The sequence below is a fragment of the Mustela nigripes genome, chromosome 16 (assembly GCF_022355385.1).
Source record: "Mustela nigripes isolate SB6536 chromosome 16, MUSNIG.SB6536, whole genome shotgun sequence".
NCBI classification, from domain to species: domain Eukaryota; kingdom Metazoa; phylum Chordata; class Mammalia; order Carnivora; family Mustelidae; genus Mustela; species Mustela nigripes.
In genome coordinates, this window is record NC_081572.1 from 47,310,324 (window position 1) to 47,321,873 (window position 11,550).

The window sequence follows — 11,550 nt, forward strand, 5'->3', positions numbered from 1 at the left end:
GCCCCCCCAGAAGGGCACGGGCTCTCCAGTTCACCGCCGTCCCCACCATTCCCTAATGCCCGCCTCAGCACAGTCCGAGTGCCAGATGCTATCATCTTACTTGCACCACTGTTTCCTGCGTACATTAAAAGCAAGAAAAGAGGGGCACCTGAGTGGCTCAGTTGGTTAAGCATCTGCTTTCCGCTCAGGTCATGATCTCAGGGTCCTGGGATCGAGCCCTGAATTTGGCTCCCTGCTCAGTGGGGAGCCTGCTTCCCCCTCTTTCTCTGCCTGCCGCTCCCCCTGCTTGTGCTCTCTCGCTCATGCTCTCTGTCAAATAAAAAAATAAATAAAATCTTAAAAAAAAAAAAAAAGGCAAGAAGAGTCTTAGAGGACAAGTCTCAAAAAAAAAAAAAAAAGGCAAGAACAAAATATATGTTCAGACAACCTCCAGGGGCCCCCCATTGTGGCAGTGGGGGTAGTCAGCAGTCCCAGCCACGATTTGGGGTGGCCTCTCATTGGGCAGGTGATGCCTGGGGAGGTAGTACATACGTCCCTTGCTTTATCGTGCCTCCTGGATAGTATGTTGTTTTGGTTTTTGTTTGTTTTTTAACAAATCGGAGGTTCGAGACTTCATTGCCAGAGGTAACTGCAGATATGGTGGAAAAGAGCAAGACAACAAGAACTAGAAACGGAGCTCAGGGGTGCCTGGGTGGCTCAGTGGGTTAAAGCCTCTGCCTTCGGCTCAGGTTGTGTTCCCAGACTCCTGGGATCGAGCCCCACATCAGCCTCTCTGCTCGGCGGGGAGCCTGCTTCTTCCTCTCCCTCTCTGCCTGCCTCTCTTCTACTTGTGATCTCTGTCAAATAAATAAATAAAATCTTAAAAAAAATTAAAAAAAAAAAAAGAAATGGAGCTCAAACTTGGGACTGGATGGCAGCAATCTCGTGATAAAATGGGAAAACATGAGGACTTGCTTCCTAGGGGTGAGCCAAGAAATGGTTTCCTGAAACGGCATCTTCTCCTGGTGAAGACTGATGAAATGACAATAAAGGATTTAGAAGATTCTGTAAAGTTAGTTGGAAAGATGGCGGTGGTGGAGTTTGAGAGGATTGACGGCCTCTTCCAGTCGGCGACAGGAGAAGAATTAGGCACAAACAAGTCAGCTGCAAGAGATTGGGAGCAGGGAACAACAGTCGAAAATACCGCTGCCGCGAGCATCTCCACAGTCTCACTTTTATTAGATAGAAACAAAAGCCAACAGAGGAACCGATGAAGGTCAAACGTTAATCAAGTCTTGCGGAGGAGCAAGGAGGAGGATAAAGTTTATAGTTAACCAAGCACATTCAAAGGACTCATCTAAAAAACAACGGGTGCTCCTGGGAAGAGAAAGGAGCGATAATGGAAAAGGGAAGCAGGTGGTATTTCGTTCCACCCTGAGCTGACCGGGCATTCCGGGGTGCTTGGCTTCCCTGAAGCAGGCGGTGTTCCTCCCTGGGCGGGCTGGGCATTCCTGGCTGCCCGGCTTCGGTGAAGGGGCGGCATTCAGCCCTGAGTGAACCGGGCATCCCCAACTGCCCAGCTTCATGGTCGTGTATCATCCTTCTCCCCAAAGACCTGTTGCCAGTATAAGTTTTTCTTAAGGCCATATCTAAATGTGCTTGGCAACTAGTAAAATCCTCCAGGGGTTATAGTTTAAGTAACAAATTGTTCCAAGGGGCAGTAGCAGTTGACTCCAATTTTGAAAGAAGTTCTGTGGCTACGTTGCTCTCACACAGCATCTCGTGCTACCGAGGAATCATTCGTGAAGGGAAGAGTCGATCAGTACAATAAACTTCACTGTTGTCTTATTTTAAGATACTGTTATGGCCGCCCAAGGCTTTTGCAACCACCAGCCTAATAGGTCAGTGGCCATCAACACTGAGGCAAGACCCTCCACCAAGAAAAAGACTAGGACTCGTGGGGCGCCTGGTTGTCTCTGTGGTTTCAGTCTCTGCCTTCGGCTCAGGTCATGATCTCAGGGTCCTGGGATCAAGCTCTGCATCCGGCTCTCTGCTCAGCAGGGAGCCTGCTCCCCCCAACCCCCACCTGACTCTCTGCCTACTTGTGATCTCTGTCAAATAAATAAATAAAATCTTAAAGAAAAAAAAAGATTAGGACTCGCTGAAAACACAGAGGATAGTCAGCAGTTTTCAGTAATGAAGTGTTTTTTTTTTATGAAGGCATGTACGTTTCGGAGACATAACCCTACTGCACACTTAAGACACTAGAGTATAGGGGCACCTCGGTGGCTCAGTTGGTTAAGCGTCTGCCTTCGGCTCAGGTCATGATCCCGGGGTCCAGGGGTCGAGCGCTCTCCCTCTGCCTGTCCCTCTTCTGCTCATGCTCTCTCCTGGTCTCTCTCTCTCAAACAAATAAAATCTTAAAAAAAAAAAAAAAGAGAGAGACAGAGAGAGAGACTATAGTGTGAACATAAGTTTTATGATCACTGAAAAACCTCAAAATTCATCTGACTCCTTTGGGATTTTTTGGATTTTACTTATTTATTTGAGAGAGAGAGCGAGAGCACAAGCAGTGAGGAGGGGGCATTGTAATCCCCTCAGCTGGGACTATAGGGTAGGCTCAGCCCTCTCGGAATCTCAGTACCCTGAGGGTCGCAATCTATTCTCCCATCACTCAGGAAGGAGTCCCTCCGAGAGACTGGGGAATTGGTCTAAATTATAACGGATTCTAGGCCTGATTCGAACCCAGGCCCTGGTGTTAATGGTGGCAGCCGCTGGAGGTGGGAAGGACTCTGAACGGGGAGGGAGGGGCCGACAGCTGGTGGCGGGGGGGGGGGGGACAGGGTGGCCCATTCTCCCATCTCAACCTGGAAAAATCAGTTATGATTGCACCAGACCATAACTAACAGAAAACCACCAACCCTGGCTTAACACATGAAGATGTATTTTTCTTTCATCATGAGAAATCCAAAGTGCTTTGCGTTACTTTTTAAAAGACATATTTATTTATTTGAGGGAGAATAGGTGCTTGTGCACACACACGGCTTGAGGAGGGACAACGGGAGAGAATCTTCAAGCAGACTCCCTACCAAACACAGAAACTGACGAGGGGTTTGATTCCATGACTGTGAGATCACAACCTGAGCCAAAACTAAGTCAGACGCTCAACCGACTGAGCCACCCAGGCACCCCGAAATCCAAAGTACATTGTTGGCCTTGGTTTACTCGTCAGGGACTAAGACTCTATTCACTTTGCGATCGTCCTCATGACATTTTCTCTCCCTTAACTCATGACTGCAAGACAGCTGCTGCAATCCAGCCATCCCATTCAAGTTCCAGACAGAATAAAGGAGGCAGAAGGACACGGTGCTACATCTGTCATCCATCATCATGAGAGCAAACGCCTTCCTGGTAGCCCCCGGCAGATGTGTACTTACATCTTAGAACTGTGTCATAGGCTATCCCCAGGTGCAAGAGAGGCTGAAAAACCCGGTACAGGGATGCCTGGGAGGCTCGGTCAGTTAAGCAGCTGCTTTCAGCTTCGGTCATGATCCCAGAGTCCCAGGATCGAGTCCCGTATCGGACTCCTTGCTCAGCGGGGAGCCTACTTCTCCCTCTGCCTGCTTTGCCTGCTGTTCCCCTGCTTGTGCGTGCTCTCTCTGGCTCTCTCTCTCTTTCTGATAAATAAAATCTTAAAAAAGAAAGAAAGAAAGAAGCCCAGTGCATCTATAGGCACATTGTGGCCCCCCAAATCAGGGTTTGTTGGAAGAGAAGTGGAGAGCAGGTACTGAGTAGGTAACTCAAAGGTAAAAGGGGAAGGTCAGATCTACTGCGCACAAGGGCAGGTGGGAGGTGTCCTAGTGCCCAAGACCAAGACAGGCCTCTTCTAGGGGTCCCTGAAGGTTGGCAGCCCGGGCAGGGTCTAGACCCCCCATCTGCGGTTCATTTCTCCCCAGTGCAACCATCCTCCTCATCTCTCCCAGCCTTTGGGACTCCCAAGCTCTTTCCAAAAGGTAGCAGCTGCCAAGACTGAGCACGGCCCAGAGCCTAGTGTCTCCCTAGCGACAAGCAGGGCCGGATGTGAGGCTGGTGCTGGCTGGCAGCTCCAGCTTGTCCCTCCAATCCCCAGCATTGCCAAGCCCCACAGGCCATGCACAATCATGCTGTGACACACGTGCACACCAGCAGTCAGCCCCCAGGGCCCACATGGGTGCCCAATCCACTTAGGCTTACAGACATACTTATACACGCAGGGACTCACAAGACACAGACACTGCTATGTACACACACACACACACACACACAGGGGTGTGGGGACACTCTCTCGCATGCACACTTGCATTCACATTCACAGAGGCGAGCAGAGACACATCCATCCACACAAGAAATATACACATGCAGGGACATGTCCAAATGGAAATATACACACGGGACACAGGATACAGAGCTAGACCTCAGTGTGGCTGGGGGAATTTCAAGCCTGCCCCTCCCCCCCGCAGGAGAGGGACACACACTCCCCCAGGCTGGCCTGTGAGCTCCCTGTGGTTTGGGTGGAGGGGAGGACAGGAAGCTTGCCAAGAAGGTGCCATCCTTGATTCCCAAAGGCTTGGGTGGGTGGCCTGACCTCATGGCCAGAGAGCTGCAATTGGAGGTCATTTGTGGCTTCTGGGCACCCCTCTTCACCCCTGCTTCCACCACTTAGTTTACCCAAGCTGCAGGGACCTGGTTGGGGATGTTGGGGTTGGGGGGGTGGTGGATATCATCACAGCTGTCCCAGTGTCTGGAGTCCCACCATTGGGGCTGCCATCCTTTGTGGTCCCTGGGGAAACCAGTAGTTGGGCAAACACACTGAGGCTGACCTTGCCCAGCCCAGGACACTCCTGTGTCAGTCACAGGCCTGCCTGTGATTGCCCAGAGTGTGGGGTGGAGAATTGTATCTGCTCCATCCTTGGAAAGATCCCAGGCCTGCTGGGGAGACCAACCCAGGAGGAATGTCATCAGGAACATCAACTTCATAGCAACTCCCCTCTCCTGATTTCCCCTCCCCCCAATTTTCTGTCCTTCCCCAGAATGTTGGTATCTCAGGGCTCAGCCTGGGCGCCTGTCCTTTCCACACTCTGTTCCTCCCTGAGATCTCTACACTGACCAGTTTGAACCCTGTTCCAGCCTGGCCCTCTCCCCAGGCTCCAGACCCAACGGCCAGGGCTCCCCAGATATCTCCCTACAGACACCCCACAAGCCCTCCAATTCCTGTGTCAAACACCATGATCACTGGCTCCCCATCCAGAGGACATGGTACCTCTATCCAGGGCAGGCACCTGGGAGTCACCCGTAATCCCTCCCTCCCCCCCCCCCCCCCCCCCCCCCCCCCAGCTACCCCTCCAATCTACCACCTCCTACAGACCTAAATCCGAAACTGCAGTCATTGACTCCAGGATACAGAGCACCTAGCACATGCCAGCCAGATAGACACCATTTAGGGGTGAGTCTCTCAAATAAATAAAATCCCAGTTCAGGGGATTTGGGATGTGAGACAGACATAAATCTCTGCCTTGAGGAACTCAGATTTTGGTTGGAAGAGAGCAGCATGATCAATCCACTCAATTACACAGTGTCTTAGAAGGTCACAGTCACCTTGCAGAAAAACAAAGCAGGGGACAGAGGTAGGAAGTACTGATGGGGCGGGGAGGGGGTATAATTTTCAATAGAATAATCAGGGAAGGCCAGACAGAGATGGTGACATTGGAGCAAGGATTTGAAGGAGGAGAGGAAATGAACCCTGTGGAGATTTGATGGAAGAGCAGTCCGGGCAGAGGGAAGGGCAAGTGCAAAGGCCCTGAGGCAGGTGTAGTTGAGAGGCAGGAGACAGGAGCTAGAGTGGGGTGAGTCGGGGAGCTAGAGTAGGAGAAGCGCCGTCTTTCCTGCTTACAGCCTAGTCCCACTGTAGTTGTCTCCTCTTGGCTTCCTCTCCTGCTCCTATACCCTAGTCCCTGCACTGCAGTCCAAGAGACCTTTCGGAAAACAGATCATGTCCCTTGCGGGAGCTTCCTCCTCCCAGAGGACAAGTCCATCACGCAGCCCTCCACTCCCCTCTCCTGAAGAAGGGAAGGAGGTAGAGGAACCAGCTTCCCCGAGGTCTGCATCCGCAGGATGCAGACGGCAGCTCACCTGGTTTCCTGTCAGATCAACCCCATCACCCATCTGGGATCTGCTCCCTGCTCAGTGTCCTCCATCAGATCTGCTGGGGGAAAGCTGGAGGAAACAGCTGCGGGTGTGCACAGATCCAGGGTTCCAGGGTCGGTTGGAGTGTGGCCTGGGTCAGCAGGAGGTTGGTGGGGGTTCTGCTCTGCACACCCCAGGAGGGGTGAATGGCCATAAGTGAGGCTTCTACCCAGGGACCGGGGAAGCAAGCCTTCCAGAATCAGCTATGGACAGCCTCCTCTTGCCTGGTCCTTCAGGCAGGGCTGCGGCTAAAACACAAGACACCCAGTTACCTCAGACTTTCAGATAAGCAACCATTTGCTTTTTGGTTATGGGTGTCCGAAATACTGCATACATCCCATAGTTTTCTTTGCTCAATCTGGCAATCCTACCTGGATGGGCACATCTGCTTCCTCCCAGCCTCCCAGCTCCCCACCCCCCACCAACACACACACCCATGGTCTTTTCCTCACATGGTGGCCCCAGACTCTGGTAAAACCCAGGCCACTTCACATTCTTCCTTTTTTTTTTTTTTTGCACCGCTTCGGAGGCCCTGGTGAGCTCTCTAAACCCATCTCCTACCCCAGTGCTATGCTGTTGAGGTGGCTCTTGGAAAAAAAAAAAATAGAACGGAAATAAAATATAAAACATCGAAGGCCATGGAATGTGTGGGGGGCTCAGTTAGGTGTTTGACTCTTGATATCAGTTCAGGACTTGATCTCAGGGTCATGAGCTCAAGCCCCACGTTGTGCTCCACTACGGTGTGAAGCCTTCTTAAAAAAAAAAAATTTTTTTTAACTCAAAAGCCCTGATTTTAGCATTTGCCAATTTCCACGGTATAAATACTCCCTCTGTGGCTGATTTCATGCTGCCTACATGACATCCCTGAAGACCGAGTTATGCACAATTGTCTCTTGTGAGTCACTGCAAGTCAGCATGAGCCAGCTCCAGGCTGCCTCTCTATTCCTCCAGCGCATTCCACCTCAGGGCCTTTGCACTGACTGTGCTTTGTCTGGAAGTCCCCCCACCCCCCCAGCCCTTTACCCTGTTTTATTTATTTATTTTTTTCCCTAGCAGTTATCCCTGTGTCACACCGTTGTGACATCTGTTGAGTTGTTTGTCTCCCCCGGCACCAGTCAGTCAAACCACGAGGACACGGAGGGTGCCTGTCTTGCTCTCAACTTAATGGCAAGCGCCCAGCACAGTACGCTGGTGCTCAGTAGATACCTACTGAATGAGAGGTAAGGCTTGGCTCTCATGACCTTGGTGTTCAGTTTTTATACTCCGTGGGAACAATTGCAACAGCTGCGAGCCTCCGCTGGAAGGGGCTAATTGCTCCGCCCCACCGAGGCCACGCCCCCCAGCCCACCAGAGGCGGGCGGGATTCTAGTTCAGCCCCTCCCACCCCACTGTGCAGTCTGTGTGGCGCCCTGGGTCTTGGAGCCTTGTGGCTTTGTTCCCTGTGAGGGAGCTGCCGACTTCAAACTCCAGGGCTATTGTCGGGGATCAGGCGGCTGATCGGATGGGAAAGCACTTGCTAAAAGTGGCACTGGGAACCCCACGCAACCCATTTTGTAGCTATGAGCAAGGAACATCCTAGAACAGTCAGAAGTACTTATTATCGGCCTCATAGGATGTAAGAACATAGCTCCCGATCTTTTACCGGTTACGCTGTGATTTTACATGTTAACAAGTGAAAACCCAAGTTGGTTTGTTTTTGTGTTTTTTGCCCCTTCCAATGCGTTTAATTTCAACAGTCTGTCAAAAAAGAGCCAACAAACAATACCAAGTTACATTCTGTTGGGTTTATTCTGTAACAACATTTTTAAAAAAGATTTATTTGAGAGGAAAAGAGAACACGAGCAGGGGGAGGGGCAGAGGAGAAGCCGACTCCCCGCTGAGCAGGGAGCCTGATTCGGGGCTCCATCCCAGGACCCTGAGATCATGACCTGAGCCCAGGGCGGTTGCCTGAAGGACTGAGCCACCCAGGCGCCCCTCCAGCTGTCTTTAAAGCAGCAACTGTGGATCCAAACGCTTACAACCGAGGCTGGTATCCTGTCCGCAGGAAGCGGTGTGACCCACCAGCAGGTGTCCCCGCAGGTTGGTTGGGCATGTTTTTTGTTTGTTTTTCGTTTTTTTTCTAAAGATTTTATTTATTCTCTTTACAGACATAGATCACAAGTAGGCAGAGAGAGAGAGGAGGAAGCAGGCACCCTGCTGAGCAGAGAGCCTGATGCCGGGCTCCATCCCAGGACCCTGGGATCATGACCCAAACCGAAGGCAGAGGCTTTAAGCCACTGAGCCACCCAGGCCCCCTGGTTGGGCGTGTTTTGATCAATTGATCATCTGATTGCATGGGTTGGTGCATTCCAAGACTCATTCAGCATTCCAAGCACAGCCCCCATCCTCAACAACTGCTTGAGGCGAAGCGGCTCCCATCATTTCCTTGCTTATTTCCACGCCTGAGCTTTTTTGCTTTCTTAAAACAGAGAAATACTTCTGGCAGCCCAGGCCTTTGAATGGAGGAGGTAAACAGAAGCTAGAAGTGGAGATGCACTTGATGCACAGAAACAGGCATGGTTCTTGATGGAAGTGAGGACTTGGCTAAGTCAACACTCATTCTAACTGACTTGTCCCTTGCTGTCCTACCCTGGGGAGGCTGGACAGAGAAACGCTCAAGTTCCCAGACTCCCTTGCAGCTAGATGTGCCCTGTGATGTGGGGCTGATGAAGTTCTAGAACCTAGGTGAGGTTCGGTGGGCTGAGGTCCGGAGCCGATTGATGAGGGAGCAGGAGGCTGGCTGAGGACAAAGCAAAAGCGGCACCTTGCACCCCCTCTCCACCCGCTCCCCTCGGTAATATGTGTAACGTTCCTCAGGCACCCCTGACTGCCATAAACAAGAAACAAATAGTTAACTTGCAGAGATCACAATTTTGCAGGACAGGAATCTCCCTTGCTCTACAGATGTCCTAGAGATCTACAAACAGGGAGTTACCGTATCAATAGCACAAATTTCCAGAGGCAAATAACTCAGTTCCTGAAGCCCTAATGTCTCCTCCCCACCATAAACTGGAGGAGGCTGAGGTAGGAGGGAATGTTAATGATAGCAGGATCATAACACCCCACCAAGAATCTCCCTTCCCTTCACACCCCCACCAACGGCAAGGTATATAACCTGCCATCCCTCAAAACCTGGGGCAGCATTTCTTCCTGCCCACAGGTCCTGTCCCCGTGCCTTAATAAACCACCATTTTGCACCCAAGATGTCTCAGTAATTCTTTCTTGGTCATCGGCTCCGGACCTCAGCCCAAAAAGAATTCTTGAGACATCTTTGGTGCAAAATGGTGGTTTATTAAAGAATGGGGACAGGACCCGTGGGCAGGAAGAGCTGCTGCCCCGGGTTGTGAGGGATGGCAGGTTATGTACCCTGCAGTTCGGGGAAGGTGAGGGAAAGGGAGGTTTCAACGAAGTTTTCATATGCTAAAGAGGGCCTACAAGGTGCCAGAAAATCAATGTTGTCTTTTAGCAATCCATTAACATCAAGATAGTTGGGAGATTCCTGTCTTGCAGGATTGTGATCTCTGCAAGTTAACTATTTGTTTCTTGTTTATGGCAGTCAGGGGTGCCTGAGGAACGTTACACTTATTACCGAGGGGAGCGGGTGGAGAGGGGGTGCAAGGTGCCGCTTTTGCTTTGTCCTCAGCCAGCTTCCTGCTCCCTCATCAGGGCTGGCTAACGGGTTGTGTATGAAAGCCCTCATCCAGTCAGTGGCTTGTAGAGGCTGTCCTGTCTATGTGTCAAGTCTTGCCGGAACCCCCTTATCTTTGCCCCTTTCCTCTGCCCAGAACATGGCACTACCTCTGGACCTGAATGGGCCATCTCGTGGTTACGGGAACAGAAGCCACATGGAAAGAAGGTGGAGAGGGAAGCTAGAAAGAAGCTGGGTCCCCTGATGGCAGAGCCAAGCCACGCTGTCAGTTGAGGACTGTCTGGATGTTCGAGACAAAGGACCTCGATGTATTTAAGCCCCAGCTGAGTTTTCTGCTCCAGCCAGGCTCACAGCCACACCGCGTAGCCACCGTGTGAACTCCTGGCATGTTTCGGGTCCCTGCCTGGCTTTGGCTGCCATTGTGTGTAACTCCAGATTAAAGATGAAAGGTTTTTAGTTAAAAAAAAATTTTTTTAAAGATTTTATTTATTTATTCATTTGACCAACAGAGATCACAAGTTGGCAGAGAGGCAGGCAGGAAGCAGGCTCCCTGCTGAGCAGAGATTCTGATGCAGGGCTCCATCCCAGAACCCTGGGATCATGACCCTAGCTGAAGGCAGAGGCCCAACCCACTGAGCCACCCAAGCACCCCATAAAGATGAAAGGTTTTAAAGACTTACAGTGTTTTCCAGAATTTGGCCAGCAAGTCAACTTTGTCTACAAGCAACATGGGCTCCAATCACATCACCGTCTTCACCGTGGAGACGCTGTTCCCACTTACTGTGCCCCGCTAGAGAGGGGTGCCTGGAAAGCCGAGACTCAGGGCCACAAAGCCCTCAGCCCAAGCTCCCACGGCTACTGAGGGCCAGAATCTGAATTAGAACCCAGTGCTGTCTGACTCACGTCTCTACAGCTCCCTCTACTGGTTAACTCCTGGAAGAAGCCATTCCAGCTGCTTCCTCCCTTGACCTTCAGGGATTGAGAGCATCCCCCACCCCTGGGGTCAGGTTTGAAGGGGACAGGGATTTTCCCCAGCCTCTCAAAGGACTCAACGGGAGAATGAAGAAGTTCAGGCAATGCCCTTCTCTTGTTAATGCAGACCCTGAGGTCCAGAATAGGGCAATCACTAACCCAGGGTCATACCGAAACGGGGGACAGGTTGGAGATGGAAACTGAGGGCCCTACACTCTATGCTGGTCTCTGCCTGAGACCCAGCCCTAATGATTCTGTTGTGCTGCTGGAGGCTGGGGTCCCTCAGTCTTCTCCCCGCCCCCCCCCCAACTTGAATCTACACTCTCTCTCTGGCTGGAACCTGCAGGCTCAGCCCTGGTCCTTAAGGCTGCAGGCCTGCCCCCTAAAAGGTCCCCCAAAGACCTCCACTCATTTACTCGTTCACACGGTCATCCGACAAGGGCTCCGATGTGCCCTCCCTCCACTGGCGCTCACGGAGTTCTCAGTGTGGTCCAGACCAAGTCAGACCACAGCCTCTTTGTGGTGGGACTGTGACCGAGGGGCTGAGGGGTCCTGAGAAAAGGCAGGCAGAAGAAGGGGACAGTTATCTGGACCTTGAGGTTGTTCAGTTAGAAGCTTTCAGGTAGCAAAGGGGGCAGGGCTATTTCAGGCATGAAGGAACAGCATGTGGAAAGACAACAGGGTATGCT